General features: G+C 39.3%; 1 protein-coding gene across 1 annotated transcript in view; it reads left to right on the top strand.

Moving 5' to 3' along the window:
- The window catches only part of HMG20A (high mobility group 20A), a 91499-nt gene that overhangs the window by 21244 nt on the left and 52597 nt on the right, over positions 1-17658 (top strand). The window lies entirely within an intron of this gene.

Genomic DNA, 17658 nt, shown 5'->3' with positions numbered 1-17658 from the left:
AGAGCCATTTACAATATCAAATGCCAGTTAGCAACCAGATAGGTTTACGATTAAAAAGTGTCCACTGAAATTAGTAATTTAGAGATTCCTGGTATCTGAGACTAGTCAATAATGCAAGTTAGGTATAGAAACCAGATGATCATGAGTTTCAGATTGAGTGGGTAGCAGCAGTTACCAGAATATCATCTTTCAAGTAGCGTAGTTATAAAGAAAAGTAAATGAATGGGCAGTTGCTGGAAGGGAAGATAGAAATTAATGGAGGATTTTATTGTTTTCTTTTTAGAAGCAGGGTGTATTTATATCTGAAGGTAAAAAGAATAATAGTCATTGTTACAAAAGAGGTTAAAATGATAGCAAGAGAAGCCAAGTACTTGAAGAAACTAGAAAGATATGTAGAGCATGGTTTCATCCAAGGAGAAGACAGATACTTACAGAAGAAATTAAAGTACAAAGTGATGAGATTCCTGATAATAGAGTTTAAGCACCAAGTGTTAGGTGAATAAAAAGGGAGGGCCAGTAGCTTCAAAGGAGTTGAGAAAAGTTTGATGTCAAATGTTAAACTCAGTCAGATATCCTCCCACATTTAGTTTTCTGCTTAATATATCAATGTGTCGTTGTGCAGCATGCAGCAGGATTTGCCTGATTCAGTCTGATAGGTTACCTCACTGTCTTCAGGCATTTAATCCGGCCATGTTTCTATGCCAACTTCATAAAGCCATCATTTTCATGGCACCTTTTCTCCTGGAGAGCACAGTCATGCAAGAATTTCTCTCAGATTACAATAAAGCATTATTAGTAGTAAATTTTCCTTCTCTTTTTTTATATTCTGCCTCAAAACTTCCCCAGAGTAATGAAATGAATACATTTTTGCATAATTCACATTACACATAATCTATCTGCAGATAATCTTGAGTATGTCTTGACTTGTTCTAGTCTGTGCAATAAAGGACAGAGCAGTAAGACTATGAGGTTGCAGCAGTAAAAGGACAGTCATCGATATGAAATGATACTATAGGCAAACTGTTAGTGTTTGGCATTTTAAACGGAAGACCTCAGAACATAAATCATCTTGAGTGTGAGAAAAATATCATTCTGGTTTTACATTTATCTCTTAAATTTTCACTCTGTAGAGACATTGAATGCCTTAAAATACACAATTCCATGAATTTTTCAGTTGAGGTTAGGGAAATGGTTTTTTGTTTGTTCATAAAGTCTATTATGATTCATTGCTTTAGACATAACCAGTGCTTTCCATATATTCATCCTTATTACCACTGTGCAGGTCAAAATAATCACCATTGACTTGACTTTCTTTTTGTCTAAGAAATACGTGTCTCATCTTCCCAGTCTAAACATTTAATCGTAAGCATTCTTCAAATCCAAGTGATCTAGATATCTTTCATGAGACATTCGGATATTCTAATGTGTTAAGCATTGAGACATACCCCTTCCTGCTCACATAAAGCATACAGGTGTGGCCAACTACATACTGTAAATATTGACATACACTTAAAATTCATAATTTGAGTAAAAATCTACAAGCTGGTGATGTCAGGTTGAAGCATAACTTTAGAATACTTTGGTTGAAATAGAAAAGTTCAACATAGGTATAGAGAAAGGCAGATGAAAGAAATGTAGACTAATAAAAATACAGATTTCCAGAATTTTTGAAGATGAAAGGAAGCTCAGCAGTCATCAGACAAGTCTTGGTATAACTGAAGGGATATAATATTTAGAAGAAGGAGCATACTTGTTCTATATATTCCAAAAGAGTAGAATGAGAACCTAAGGATAGAAGCTCCTTGGGGATAGGCTTAGGGTTCATTATAAAGAAACAGCTCGTAATGTCAGAAATAGGAGTAGACATCCCCAAAAAGAGACATTCAGGTTGGGGGTCTGAGCCTTGGATGTGTAGATGGACGCAGTGTCCTTTGTGGGATCTTCCAATCCTGGAATTCTTATCTAAACCAATGCTTCTTCCTTTAACATTTTTAAAACTGTGGCATATATAGTAAAGCATACAAATCTTAAATGGACAAGTCAATGAGTTTTTACATGTATATGTAAATATACATGTACATGTGAATTTTCCAGCACTTCAGGAAACTCCAGACAATACGCGCGCTCTCTCATTATAGATAACCACTATTCTGATTTCTGTCACCAAAGAGTTTTACCTTTACTTAAACATCACATAAATGGATTCACAGAACATTCACTTGTGGATCTGGCTTCTTTTGTTCATCATTATATTTTTGAAGTTCATGTTGCACGTAGCAGTTCAATCTATGTAGTATTTCACTGATTTCATTGTTGAAATATATCAGTGTATATATGGCACTGTTGATGGACTCATGGGTTGGTTCCATTTTGAGGATGTTATTAGTGATGATGCTATGAACTTTCTTGTACATGTGTTTTGGTGGACGTCTGCACTCATTTCTCTCGGATATATTACTAGAAATGGAGTTGCTGGTTCATAGGATAGGTCTTTTGTAGCAGTTATTGCCAAACAATTTTCCAAAGTTATTATGCACATTTAAATTTCCATTAGCAACATAGGAAAACTTCATTTCCTCATCATCATTGCCAACACTATTATCAGTCATTTTTATTTTAGCCATTCTGGTAAATATGTTGTAGTATTTCTTTTTCTATTTATTTATCATTTGGATAGTCTCTTTTATGAAGTGCTTGTTTTATTTTTAGCCCATTTTTTTAAAATGGGTTTTGTATCTTACTGATTTGTAGGTATGTTTTTTATATTCTGAATATGAGTCTTTAGGGGATATATGTATTACAAGTATAATTTCCCCATATATGGCTTACTTTTTCATTCTTTTAACATGGTCTTTGATGAACAGATGTTCTTAATTTTAGTAATTTCCAATCTCTCATTTTTCCCTTTTGTGGTTAGTGCTTTTTAATTCCTCTTCAAGATTTCCCCTAGCCCAAGGTCATGAAGACGTTTAGACTGCCCTGGCCAGCGTTGTTCAGTGGTTAGAGCATTGGTCCATGTACTGAAGTGTCATGGGTACAAATCCTGGTCAAGGGCACATACGTAGGTTGCAGATTGGATCTCAGGCCCTAGTCAGGGCATGTGCAGGAGGCAGCCAGTCAATGTGTCTCTCTCACATCGATGTGTTTCTCTCTCTTTCTCTCTCTCCTCCTCCTTCCCTCCTACTCTCTCTAAAGATCAATGGAAAAAATATCCTCAGGCGAGGATTAACAAAACAGAACCAAAAAATATATAATTAGACCAATAATTCTTAAATTGTGATACTAAATTAGATAATGTTAAACTTTCATTGGTTTATACACATTTTTTTAAGTTAATTAAATGGATAGTACTAATTTCACCCATAATTTTTAAACTTTCAGCATTAGCTGTAAATAAGTTGATAATCATGATGATACTAAATCTGAGATTTACTATTACATGGTAACAAAACCACTACAAAATCTCAGAGGCTTTTTTTCTCATTTATGTTACTTGTCCACAGTATTTTTGGTCTTAGGCAACCACGCTGACACAGACTTCATTGTAATATGTACTTTTATAATCACTGTAATGTGGGGAGGGGAGCATGTAAAATTGCCTATGGACTCTTAAACTTTCTGCCTAGAAGTATCATTTGCCACTATGAGTGACCCTATGAGTTCCATGGGCCTTGCCTAGTTTCATAGGTCATGAGGAAGTATAATCTTACTGTGTTCTTGAAAAGAGAAGTAAAAATATTTGTGAATAGCTGTAATGAATATCACAGTTAACTTGGGTAAGTTACCTAACCTCTGTGTGGGTCTCATTGTTCACTGTAAAATAGAAGCTAATAATAATATCCACCTCATGGTAGTTGTGAAGATTAAATGGGATAACACACATAAAACTCTTAGAATAATGCCTGGTTCTTAGTAAACGCTCAATACATTTTTGTTACTATTACTGCTATCATTATTATTAGGCTCTTACGTGATAGATGCCACACTACCTGCTTTTCATGAATTAATTCTTCAAATAACTCCTAAAGTAGGTGCTATTACTATTCTCATTTACAGGTGAAAAAACTTATCTTCAGAGATATTAACTAACTTTCCCAAGTTCCACAGCTGAAAAATGAAAGGTGGGATTTGAATCCAGGAAGTCTAATTTTAGAACCTTCAGTATTAACCATGACTCCCTTACAGATAGCAAATATTAACAGAATTATTCTGAAATGCATACTGTGATTAGAGAACTCTGTGTATGTACATATATGTTCATGGTTATGGTTTTTTTATTGAATTTTTAAAATATTTCTATTTTCTGCTAGTTTCTAAAATTGTTTCTAGTGCATATAATTTAATTAAATGTACTATTTCGTGGTGTTCTATCATGGTCTGACACTTAAACAAAGTTAGAGTTGATCTTGTCCTTCATTAACAGATGAAGAAACTTGGGCCAGAGTGGTTAGTGATGCCAGCAGACATAGCTAGCTAGTTGATGACAGCCTGAACTATGAATCAGACTTCCTGACTTCAGAGCACTTTCTACTACCTCATGTTACTTCCCTGTAGTTTATGTAGCACATAATCCTTCATCAAAAACTTGATGTACTGACCAGCCAGGCATGGCTCAGTGGTTGAGCATCAACCTAGGATCCAGGAGATCACGGTTTGATTCTCGGTCAGGGCACATACCCATGTTGCGGGCTCGATCCCCAGCTGGGGGCATGCAGGAGGCAGCCAATCAGTGACTCTCTCTCATGATTGACGTTTCTATCTCTCTTTCTCCCTCTCCCTTCCTTTCTCTGAAATCAGTCAAGATATATTTTTAAAAAACAAAAAAAAACTTGATGTACTTTTCTTTTTCCCCAAAATTTTTAGTGAAGTTGTTGTAGAAAACTATAATTATGCTCTTTTCCTCACAGTTCTCCCATTGGTACATCTTGAAGTTACCAATTTTGTCTTTATATATTTTAATGTTACTTAATACCCAGAGTCAAATTAGATATTTAGAGAAACTTTGTAATAAGAATAAATATTTCCAGAGAAAGTACTTCTGTAGAAACCCATTATAATGATGAGGTTTTTTACATAAGCCAGATTTGAAGTCAAATTTCTGAAGGGAAAAAGATGACAGCGGAATTAAGAGACATCAAATATATTACATTTGAGGTATATCTCAATACATTTTAGCAAGAAGTAAAATGACAACTTATTTATAAAAAGCTTATTACTTTTCCTGACATAAGAATGTACATTCATCGACCTCAAGTGTATTGTAATTTTCAGAATTAAACCTTTTAAGGAAATGCCTGCCAGGCTATATTAAACTCAGTCATGGTCTGTTTTTCCATAATTAAATGGGATTTTTGTATGATAATTGCAATGTATTGCCATGTAATTGAGTTAACCATACATACACATACATTTCTAGCCAATAATAAAAATTTCTTATTCTATGGCTACCACCAACAAATCAACAAACTACTCATGCTGGCGAGGATGTGGAGAAAGGGGAACCCTAGTACACTGCTGGTGGGAATGCAGACTGGTGCAACCACTATGGAAAACACTATGGAGATTCCTCAAAAAATTGAAAATGGAGCTGCCTTTGACCCAGTGATCCCACTTCTAGGAATATATCCTAAGAATCCTAAAAAATTATCAGAAGGAATATATGCACCCCTATGTTTATAGCAGCACAATTTACAATAGCTAAGATCTGGAAACAGCCCAAGTGCCCATCAGGAGATGAGTAGATAAAAAAGCTGTGGGACATATACACCGTGGACTACTACGCAGCTGTAAAGAAGAAGGATCTCGTACCCTTTGGGACAGTATGGATGGACCTGGAGAATATTATGCTAAGTGAAATAAGCCAGGCAGAGAAAGACAAACATCACATGATCTCATTTATATGTGGAATCTAAAGTACTTAATAAACTGATGAACAGAATAGATTCAATGACATGGAAGCATAGATCAGACTGATGAATGTCAGAGGGATGGAGGAGGGTGGGTGGGTGGAGGGGGAGAGAGTAACTAAAATATTTATATGCATATATGCACAACCCAAGAACATGGACAATGGTGGGGAGAGGGACTGGACAGGGGGATGGGCCGGGGTGGAATGGGTCATTGGGGAGAAAAAGGGACATCTATAATATTTTAAACAAAAATAAAATTTTAAAAAAAATTCTTATTCTATTGCTGTATAGTAAAGAAGGAATAGGAAGTCACAACACTTATTTTTCTCTCAGTATCAAAATTTGTCATTTGTCAGGAAGATAGCAAATGAACTGTTATATGGTATTACACTCATAGGGAAATATATAATTGTTTTGAGAGTACATGGTACTTTCCCCTTGTCTCCTGTAGTTTCAAATGTTTATTTTTTGTGTTAAATGTTTTTTTATAAAATTGAATGCAGAATTTAAATGAATTTTTTAATATAAAACACAAAGTTTATAAACTATGCCCTCATACAGTTTATAAACAGACCATGACTTTGAGTTTAATATAGCTTGGCAGCATTTCCTGCTAGATATGTTTACTCTTCTTTGCCCTGTAAAAATAATTCTCAATTGAGAGAGAAAAAATGAATATATATCACTAGAAATTATCTCTAAGGCTTCTTTCAGCAATAAGATAGAAACTCCTCTAAGGCATACTTTCTGAAGAGGGGAGTAAGGAGAGTCTGGTCAAAGGGAATTTTTGCTGTGTATAGTTAAAATAAATTTTAAATAAAAGTATATTCATGTATTGCATGTGAAATTAAAATTCAAGTTTAAAAAGTCTATGATTCTTGATGATACGTTTTTCTTTCTTTAAAGTAATGTAGCCATATTGCTGAGGGTTTGGGAATTTAAGATTGGAAAGTAATTGCTCATAATTCCACCACCCTAATGTAATGACTTTGAGCATTATTGGTATGTATCCTTCTAATATTTTTCTTATATAACTGTTTTTTTAATATAATCTGTATAATAGACTTTTTCATAAATATGTGAATGAAAATTTTGTAGCATAATTAGCACAAAAGCTTTCACATTCTTTTATTGTTTGCAAAGCACATAAAGAGATAATTGATTCTCACAATATTTTTTTGAGTTAAATAAGGGAGATATAAGCACCATTTTACATATGAGGGTATTGAAAGCAAATAATCGTTCTAAATAGTACTATAGTAGATTTCTGTTCTCTACAGAAGTACTTGCTAACAGGCAAGTGAGTGCATTTAATGTAGAAAGAATAAAACAAACCATTCTGAAAAATTCTCATTCCCTGGGACCTAGTCCTGCCTTATTGAACCAAGTGAACCTTTGAACAGCAATCGGCAACTCTGGAAATAAAGGTTTAACACCAAGAGTCTTGAGGTGACTTAGTCTGGTTATTCCTCTCAGAGTTACTGCTAACATGGTTTTAAACTTGTTTTTGTTTCACCTTAACAAAGGAAACAAAATCAGCAGCTTATATTACCAGGAAGGAAGATAACATCTAAGCACTTGATGGAAATTGCCTTAGTGTAGGGTAAAAGCCTGGAGGTTCTGTGTAGGAAGGGCCAACCTTATCATATTGGGTAGGGTATTTAAAGGAAAAATGTTCCTAGGAAACTGGTCTTCTAGAGCTTTAAATAGCATTCATATTTGCCAAATTTGAAATCTGCGAATTGGTTTATTTTCTGAAGTCTTGAGCATCGTCAGCTTTAGGATTCAAAACAAAAATATAGCAAAATAATTCTGAATTTTATATTTGTTACAGAACAGAAGGTGTTCATCCACCCTATGCTAGCAGAGCCAAACACTAAACACTAAAAATTGCAGTGGAGGAAGATTGGCTATTTCATTATGAATAACACCATCCAGGAGAATGGGAAGCTAATGCTCAAAAATCTGAACTCCTGATGGTGTGTAGATTACAGATTAGGTAGGGCAAAATCACAAGACACCGGGGCTTGGAGGTTCTGGGTCATGCTGGGAGCTGGTTGGTCAGAGGTGAGGTAAGGGTAATAAATCGTTTCTTCAGGTCTTAAGGACAGTTCTGAGGTCTTCTGCTCTCCCTCTGTTTGGTGTTTTGGGAAAGTAGACAGGGAGTCGTTCTACCTTAGGGCTTAGGAACTGAAACATAACTTGGGTCAAAATATTATCTTTTGCCCAGCCGGGCGTGGCTCAGCGGTTGAGCGTCGACCTAGGATCCAGGCGATCGGGGTTCGATTCCCAGTCGGGGCACATGCCCTGGTTGTGGGCTCAATCAATGACTCTCTCATCATTGATGTTCCTATCTCTCTCTCTCTCCCTCTCCTTTCCTCTCTCTGAAATCAATAAAGATATATTTAAATATATATATATATATATATATATATTATCTTTAGCCTGCTAGATGTCCGGACCCTATGACCATTCAGGTCATGGCTACTGCCTTCTGCTGTCTTAAGGGTTACTAATTATTCAGAGAAAGGCCCAGTCTCTTAAGAGGTTGAGAGGTAGAGGGAGTGTTACAGGCACCTCACATACACCAGAAAGAGGTATTATCGGACAGCTCCCAATTCAGAGGGAGAAAGAAGGCTGTCCTTACCTCAGTTCTTGTTATGCTCATATAAGTGAATTTACACAAGTGACCTTGATTGCATTGAGATAAAGCCAGTTTATTACAAAATCAAAGCATGCATATTTATTAAAGAAGCAAGGCAAGCAAATCTATACATCTGGCTTATGAAGCACAGATGGGCTCTCAGCTAATTTGAAGAATGAGTTGGGTAGGAGTTCGAGGCATTATATACCCTCCTGTCTAAAGGTTTTTAAATCCCTGGGCTGCATATCTTCATTTTCAAGGTCCCTTTTTACTTTGTTGTGGCCTTTCCAAAATTCATGAGAAGCACCTGACAATTTTATCTTGCCAAGCTTAAAACTGCTGGCTTTTCTGTTTAGGGAGTAAAAAAATAAAACTGCCTCTCTTTTTTTCCTTTCCCCTTCCCCGAAATGGCTGATTTCTTTGTTTAATGGGTAAGAAAGACTCCCTCCTTCTCCCCTCCTGTCCAGCATTCTCTTTTTAGGGAGGCTTTTTAACCATTTGCTCTCTAGTGTCCTTGGTTTGGGGGAAATAATGGCTTGTTATTTACAAGCCAGCTGCAAATAGCCCACACTGTTTGGCCTTGTTTTAACTTTCTTGTCTCAATTTCCTTATTCCTCTTGCCCTGGAATTTTCCTAGCTTTTCACTGCCCTGTAAGAGTAGAGATAGAGGGAGAAAGGGGGGGGGGGGAGGGAGAGGGAGAAGGAGGACTTCTAGAGCTAGGATTTAAAACTAAATTTAATCAAAGTCATAAGGGCCCTCGGTTTCACATTTTCTCTCTTCCGTGGTTTTATGAACCCTGAGAAAGAGATACCCACTAAAAAGGGCTCCTGGGACCTCCCATGCAAACTGCACTACAGGGAAGAGCCTACACTGAACTACTTGCCTCTGCACTGAACTGCCTGCCTGCACTGTGTTTCTGCCTTCTGAACCAGCCCTTATAAAGGAATTCCTGGAATCCTATTTCAACTGAAGCTTTCCCCACTCAATCAGAGCTGCATATATCCCCATTCCAGAGAATGGCAGTTTTGCACCTTATTTTATACATTACAATCAAAGGAGGAGGCGTAAGAGGGTTCCTTGAAATCCATTGGTGATAGATTAGGGAGGCAGGAGAAAGCAAAATGGGAAAACCTCTGGAATGGAATAAAAAGTAAAATGGACGGACATACTTTTTTACATAGGTGAGGACTGGCTAGTTAACAGTCAACAATTAACATGATAACAATAACAATGAGGAGATTTGTGGTCTATGCTCTGGTACAGTGGTTGTGGTTTGAGGGGTCCTGAGGGTTCTGGAAAAAAGGAAATTACTTTGTTATTCCAAAGGAATTTTATCAGGTATGTTATCCTAGATGCAAAAAGACAGGCAGACTCAGTTAAGGTGAAGATTGACCTTTGTTAGGGAAAAATATTGGTCTAGGACATGACTACTTGCTATGAACTACTTTTAGTTAAAAAGTTTTCATTTCAGACCATCCAGTGTGGTTTACTTTCTGCCTCTGAGTTTGTAAGGCCTCCACACAGACCTCCCCTGAGCTTGTCAGGTTTATTATGTGGCCCCCTTTTTTTGTCCACAACACTATAATTTTTATAATTGACCTCTGATTTTCCTTCTCAAAACACATAATCTTGCCCAGGCTGGTGTGGCTCAGTTGGTTGAGCATCGTCCTGTGCACTGAAAGGTCGCCAGTTCCTATCCATTGGCAAAGATTGCCAATGCCCAGATTATGGGTTTGTCCTGGGGTGCGTATGTGAAGCCCACATTGATGTTTTCTCTCCCTCTCTTAAAAAAAAAAAAAATCAATAAAACATTTAAAAAAAAATTTTTTTAACGTATACTCTGATAATAGTCATCTGCTTTAAAAGGTAAAAGGTTTGGAAGTTATTGCCTCTAACAGAAAGGAACATTCTTTCCATCACTTCTTTGCAGTTGTTTTGTAAGTTTAAGCTGATAAAAGCAATATAAAATGTAAGAGAATAGAGGAGCAATGTTACTTGAAACAGTAAGGACCCTTGCCCTAGAGTTATAGTAAGTTTTTATTTGCAATAAGATACAAGGGACATTTGTTGCTTCTGCTTTCCCATGTATTGCTTTCCTCAGGCTCTGTGCTTGAATCATTTTGTTTTAGAACTAGAAAGGAATCCTATTTACCTCTTGATAGGAGTCTGGATTCCAAACATGTAAGTATCTTGAGCTAAATGTTCCTGCTCAAATATTTACTCAGCTGGTATTTTCTGTTTTCTTCAGATTTTGAATGCATCTGTGACTTTATTATGGTAATTAGCAGTTATCTTAGATGGTCACCTCATTGGTTTGTTAGGGAACTCAAGGGGTTCTTACAGTTTGGGGTGCTGTGTTCAAGATCAAGATGTGCTTGTCACAAGGTAGTTTTATTTACTTGTAACTGTTAGGTCAATGCTGAGAGGAACCAGGCCGAAAAGCACTCTGAAAGGTTTTAGAAAATTTTATTGAAGCATTCTCTCACAGTGTGCTGAGACCAGCAGTATGATGTCAGCCCTGAAAGTGGAGTTAAGCTCTTTTATAGGGACTTAAGATAGGGTACAATGTGGGGCCAGTGTTGCATTCTCCGGCCACGAAGAATTGTCAGAATAACAGGATGTTTTGTGGGTGTGGCCTTGGTCAAGCAGAATGGTCGGATCCTATCTTTGCTTGCAGATGGGCTTGCTTGCATCAGTGGCCCCCAACTATGGAGAAAAATATGCTTGGATAGAAGATGTTAAATAAAGCTTATTGAATAAAACAGGCCACAGGTAAACCATCCCAACATCCCTCCCTCTTTGTATTCTAGGGTTAATGAAGGACAGAGGTCCCTTTTATATAGCTACTTCCTGCTGGGTATATAGATGTCCCTAGAGAGAGTGATCTTGAGGGAGGGTGTGATATCACCATTGCTGGAAAAGAAAAAGTTTTCTGATCTGATGCTTAGTTGCTGCCTGGATGGTGTTTTGGATGAAGTGAATTAGAAGTCTAGTGAAGCAAGGGGCCAGTAATGCCAATAGGAAAATTATTATTATAGGGGACAGCAGAGGTGTAAGGATGGCTTTAAGGGGAGAACCTAGATAAGAAAATAAGATGCCTAACAAGGAGTCCTGTACCGCTGCTCAATCCCTAGCATCCTGTATAATCTGGCTATTTTGTTTGAGGATGTTTAAATCTTCTATTACCTATATATAGTGTTGTTAATGTAAAAGTAACAGGTTTTATTTAGCATGGCACAAGTACCTCCTAGTTCTGCTGTCAAAACATCTAAAGCCCACATATTTTGAAGAACTACATCTGCTAAGCTATTTAAGGATTGCTGCTGATTTTCTGAATTTTGCATCATGATAGGGATATTTAGAACAGATATTTCCAAAATAGGGATACCCGCAAACCAAAAAAGGCACCTCCAGATGGAATGTTTGACCCCCCAGTTTCTCAGGAATAGGGTTGTCTGTGGCATGGTAACCAAATTCAGTGGTCCTGATGAGAGAATAATCCCTCTTTTGCCTCCTGAGTAGGGCATGCTTGAAGAAAGACCCTAGGTTGGGAATTGCACCCAATAAGGCCATCTGAATGGGGGTCAGGATTTCTGCTTCTGGGAGTACGGACTACAGTACAGGTTCCTGACCACCATCGCGGCAGACCAGGTATAGGTTAGAGCCACATAGCCAATAATATTCCATGCCTAGGAGGAGATCGCCATAGTATGCCCTTCTAGCTGGGCCCAAACATGAGCGTTACTGAGAAAGAGATCTTAGGAGTAAACTATCTGCCAAGAAAATTTAGGAGAGCAGTAGTATGCTGTTGGGATAGCTCTAGCAATGGACTGCAGAGTAAAAGGTCATCTACATACTGGAGGGGAGGGTACTGGAGATCAGGTCTAAGTTGTGGAGAGATCAGATGCCAAGGCTTGCCCAAAAAGTAAAGGGCTGTCCCTAAAACCCTGAGTTAAGACTGTCCATGTAAGCGGCTGAGAGGAGTTAGTATCTGGATTTGTGAAAGCAAACACGTCCTGAGATTCTGCCACTAAGGGAATTGTAAAGAAAGCATCTTTGAGATCCAGGATGATATAGTGGGTTGTGGTGATGGGGATTAGGGAGAGTCAAGTATAAGGATTCAGGACAGCTGGATGAAGCCTGGTTTATGGCTCCAGGGTCCTGTACAAATGGGTAAGACGGTCCAATTTCCTGACAGGAAGGATGGGAGTGTTATATGGGGAGGTAGTAGGGGGCAGGAGGCTGGCACGTAGGAGTCGGGTGATAGTAGGCTGCAGGCCTCTCTGTCACTCTAGTGGGATGGGATATTGGGTCTTGCACGGAAAGGAGGAGGGATCCTTTAGGGCTATTACTACTGGTTGATGATGACTAGCAACCAAGGAGTGGAAGTGTCCCAGACTTTAGGGTCTACTACGGAGGGGTCTGTGGGAAAATTGTGTATGCTGTGTTTCCCAGGTGCAGCAAGGAGAAAAAGGAATGCAGAGTTCGTTAAAGAGTCTTTATTACTAGGAGATAAGGGAGAGAGTGAGAGAAGCCTGGAATTTTGAGAGAATATCCCTTCCTGAGAGCCTTGTCAGGCAACTGGGAATAACCAGGAAGGAGTGTGTGAAAGGGGTGTTATTAAGAGTGCAGTATAGGGAGAGAATAACAAGTGCTTTTGAGATAAGGCCGTTGACCCCCATAATGGAGACAGAGAATGGGACGAGAACCCCATTAAATTCTGGGAGCATGGAAAAGGAGATTGGCTTACCTGCTACCGCCATAATTACCCATGGCTCCGTCATTGTGATAGTCTTCAAGGGGGCCTTACCAGGGCTGGCACCTTCAGTCTTTGGAGACCAGGCCAAAAATGTCAGGCAGCTCCAAACCTGACTCAGGAGGGCCCCTTTTTGGAAAGGATGCTGGTGTGCCAGGCAGTCCAACTTTCAGTGGCCCTCCTAGCCACGCCAGACAGGGTCCAGATAGGGGTCTGAGATTTGGACAGGATTTGGCCCAATGCCCTTCTTTCTTCCATTTAAAGCAGGGCCCCAGAAGAGGCATTGCACTTGCCTTCCCTCTAGGATTTGTGCCATGCTTCACAGAGCCTTGGAGGGCAGTAGCCAGGAGCTGAAAGGCCTCCCGCTGTGCCTCAGCCTTAGCCTGGTCCCACTTTTTTTTTTTCTTCTAATTTTTGCTCCTTGTCTCTATTATTGAAAACTTTGAAGGCAGTGTTAAGCAATTCTCTTTGGGGGGTCTGTGGGCATGCGTCCAGTTTCTGAAGTTCTCTGCAAATGTCAGGGGCCAATTGGGAAATAAAATGCACGTTAAGCAGGAGAGTTCCCTCTGGTGAGGTCAGATTAAGGCGGGTGGAAAGAGGGCTGGATTTTCATTGGGATCCTGTGTAATTTCTTTAATTTTATCATAATTGATGGCTTTGTTCCCAGCCTTTTTAAGGCCTGCTCTGAGGCACGTAATCATATGGCTACAGGATCGTCTGTCTGGGAAGTCATGTGGAAATTGATAATTCCATTGAGGGTCCTCTCTGGGAACAACTTCAGTTCCAGTGGGTTTTGTATTATCCTGGAGATGAAGCTCATTGGCATGGGCTTGGGCCACCAGCCAAACTCGTTCTTTTTTCTCAGGGGTCAAGGAAGAAGTTAGAATTATATAAGTGTCATGACAGGTGAGGTCGTAGGACGGGTGACATATTCACATTCCTTAGTATAAGCTGTGCTGTCGGTGGCGTAAGACCCTAGATTCCATCTGAGAGAGGTCGGCCATAGAAAAGGGAACGTGACCCTCACTATACCCTCAGCACCCGCCACTTCTCCAAGAGGCAAAAGAGGGGCTGGAGCCTGTAGGTGAGAATGAGATTGGGTATGGGGAGGAGAGAGAGGATTGGGATTCCCTGGGTTCATCTGGGGCTTGAGGCTGGCCTTCATAAGGCAAGGACGTGGGAGAGGTCCTGGGGGAGGTGCACTGGGTCTTGGAGAAGAGTGATTGGCGGAATCTAAAGGAATTGCCTCAGGAAGGGACAACGCCAAAGGGGATTTAGGAGAGTGCTGAGAGAGAATGAAGTAGAAAGACTTAATATAGCATGCCAGACTGACAGAGAGGGGGTGATTTTGAATAAGAAAGAAGGCCTGGATGTAGGGAACCTCCAGCCACTTCTTGGTGCGGTGACAGTAATTATTCAGATCAGTAAGAATATTGAAATTAAAAGTTACATTTTCAGGCCACAAGGACTCATAGAGCTTGTACTGGGGCTGTGTTGCAGTAAAAGATGAGTCGCTGGGCATAATGTCAGGCGCAAGGCCAAGATGATTGATATTTTTTTAGAAGGCAACCTAAGGGGGAGCTCTTAGGCAGAGCAGATGGTTGATTACCCATAATAAGGGTGAAAAACAGCCGAATATAAAGAAGGGTTGAGTGAGTAGACTATTACCGGAGGTGAGAGGGCTGAAGGGCAGGCGTCCCTGTCATTCAGACCAAACTAGGGAGAAGGGAGTGAGTCTTCCTTCTAGGTAGCTGACAACTAGGGACTAGGTCCCTGAGACTGAAGCCAAGAAATGAGCAAACACCCTTGGCCCTGTACAAGGACTTAAAAGGGAGGATGGCAAATCAGAGGGTTGGGGAAAATAGAAACCTACTCACCACAGAGTTTGACCAAAGGCTGGTGTAGACTGGAGAATCAGCAGCCAGGAAGTGGGAAAGTCCCTCGGGTTCCCCTCCAGCACCAATATATTAGATCAATGCAGAGAGGAACCAGGGCAAAAAGCACTCTGAGAGCTTTTAGAAATTTTTATTGAAGCATTCTCTCACTGTGGGCTGACCAGCAGTATGCTGTCAGCCCTGAAAGTGGAGTTAAGCTTTCTTTTATAGGGACTTAAGATAGGGTACAATGTGGGGCCGGTGTTGCATTCTCCGACCACGAAAACTTGTCAGAATAACAGGATGTTTTGGGGCTGCAACCCTGGTCAAGCAGAATGGTCGGGTCCTATCTTTGCTTGCAGATGGGCTTCCTTGCATCAATGGCCCCCAACTATGGAAAAAAACATGCTTGGACAGAAGATGTTAAATAAAGCTTACTGGGTAAAACAGGCCATAGGTTTCTCTCTCACATTGATGTGTCTCTTTCTCTCTCTCTTTCTCCTCCCCACCCCCTTCCTCTCTCTAAAATCAACTTTTTTCAAAGACATTTTTTAGAAAAGGAATGAAACCCTGATGCCTACTACAATGTGATGAACTTAGAAACTATGATAAGTGAAAAGCCAGATACAAAAGACCATATAGTGTTTGATTTCATTGATATGAAGTATCCGGAATAAATATATCCATAGACACAGAAAGCAGATTAGTGGTTACTTGGGTCTAGCAGAAGGGGCAAATGGAGAGTAACTGCTAATGGATACTGAGTTTCTTTTTGGGGTGATGAAATGTTATAAAATCAGTTATGATGTTGGCTATACAATCTTATGAATGTATGAAAGACACTGAATTATATACTTAAAGGGGCGAATTTTATGGTGTGTGAATTATATGTTTAAAAAAATAAAGCGATTTAGCATTTGGTGTGAGTCTGGGGAGTGTGAAAAGATGAGGCTAAGTGAGAGGGTCTGGATGAATTAGATTTCAGTTGGTTGGAAAAGTCTGACAGAGCTGTGGCCCTTAGGAAATATTCTAAGAACATGTAGAATAACTGCTCAGAGCATTGAGGGCCCTGTTGTGGTTGGGTATCATAAATTTATAGTAGCACCCTTTGTTTTGTGATTTTTCTCCAACACCACCTTGAGCTAAAACTCAGAGTTGACTCCCCTGGCTGGTGTGGCTCCGTTATTTGAGCATCATCCCATGCACCAAGAGGTCACTGGTTCCATTCTCAGTCAGGGCGCATGCCAGGGTTGCTGGTTCAATCCCCAGTCAATGCACGTGCAGGAGGCAACCAACTGATGATTCTTTGTCACATCTGTGTTTCTCTTTCTCTCTCTCCCTCCCTCCCTCTCTCTCCTATCCTCTCTGACTAAAATCAATAATTTTTTTTCCTAAAGTATAAAACTCATAGCCGATCTACATCTGGGGTATATAAAGATAGTAGAGCAAAGGAATTGAAAGTGTTGGCAGAAGAATATTTGAAATGTAGCTGTGGAATGTAAGCTGGACAGAAAAGATAAAATCAATGGTCAATGAATAGAGATTTGTGTAATTAAAGATCAGTTGTAGTAGAAGTAATTGAGAGAGTGAATAATAGGAGATAGTGGTCAAAGATTTTTGAATTTGAGGTTGGTATAGCCAAGTGACATGATTTTTAAAGAAAGGAAGTTTTGCACAAGGGTTGTAGTATGGAAAATGAGGGTAGAATTCCACCTCTCAACTCTGAAGTGTATAGTTGGGGAGGGAATATAGTGTGTCTTCAAGATGACTTAATGAAGTAAGAATTAACATATGTAAAGTAAGGAAAGGGCACATGAAAAGTACCAGCCCCAGAAAACAAGTACAAATTATGCTTCCAGCACTGTCCAACACATTGGGAATAACATAGTCTTATTGTTAAGATCATTCGTTTTGTCGGAAAAGGTTACTAGAGCACTCTTAGTTGAGGAACATTTCTTAAGCTCTACCTACTTTCCTTTGTTCTGGCCCCATATTGACCAAAGCAATGTTTTGATTATGATTTGACTCCCCATATTACTACAAGGAGAGATGTGTCGATTGGCCAATATATATCTTATGTGCTTAATATAATTCTCATTACAGTTTTCATAATCATTATTAAAATATTTTAAATTGGTACTCTGTTTCATACATCAGTTTTTTTCAGTGAGTGGTTGGTGTTAGAGGGAATTTTTGGATTTCCAAAGCTATAGTCCAGACCCGGTTTCAAAGTGTAAACCCTAAGGTAATACCATTTTTCCAGCCCTCCAGGTGCATGACATACCTATTTATGTAAGCACCAGTGGAGAATCAAGCTTGTATATTGCCTTGCTTTTGTATATATTTCTCTTCTTTCCCCTTCCAGAGCAGCATTCATTACATTTCATAATTACTTTGTATGGAATTTCAAAGTTCAGTGTGACCTCTGTGCTGGGACATTATGAGGCACAGACACCTGAAGATCTTTTGGCAAT

Source organism: Miniopterus schreibersii (assembly GCF_964146895.1).
Source record: "Miniopterus schreibersii genome assembly, chromosome: 1".
Classification (NCBI taxonomy): domain Eukaryota; kingdom Metazoa; phylum Chordata; class Mammalia; order Chiroptera; family Miniopteridae; genus Miniopterus; species Miniopterus schreibersii.
Note: the sequence above shows the minus strand (reverse complement) of the source record. Positions and strands in the feature narration are given on the sequence as shown.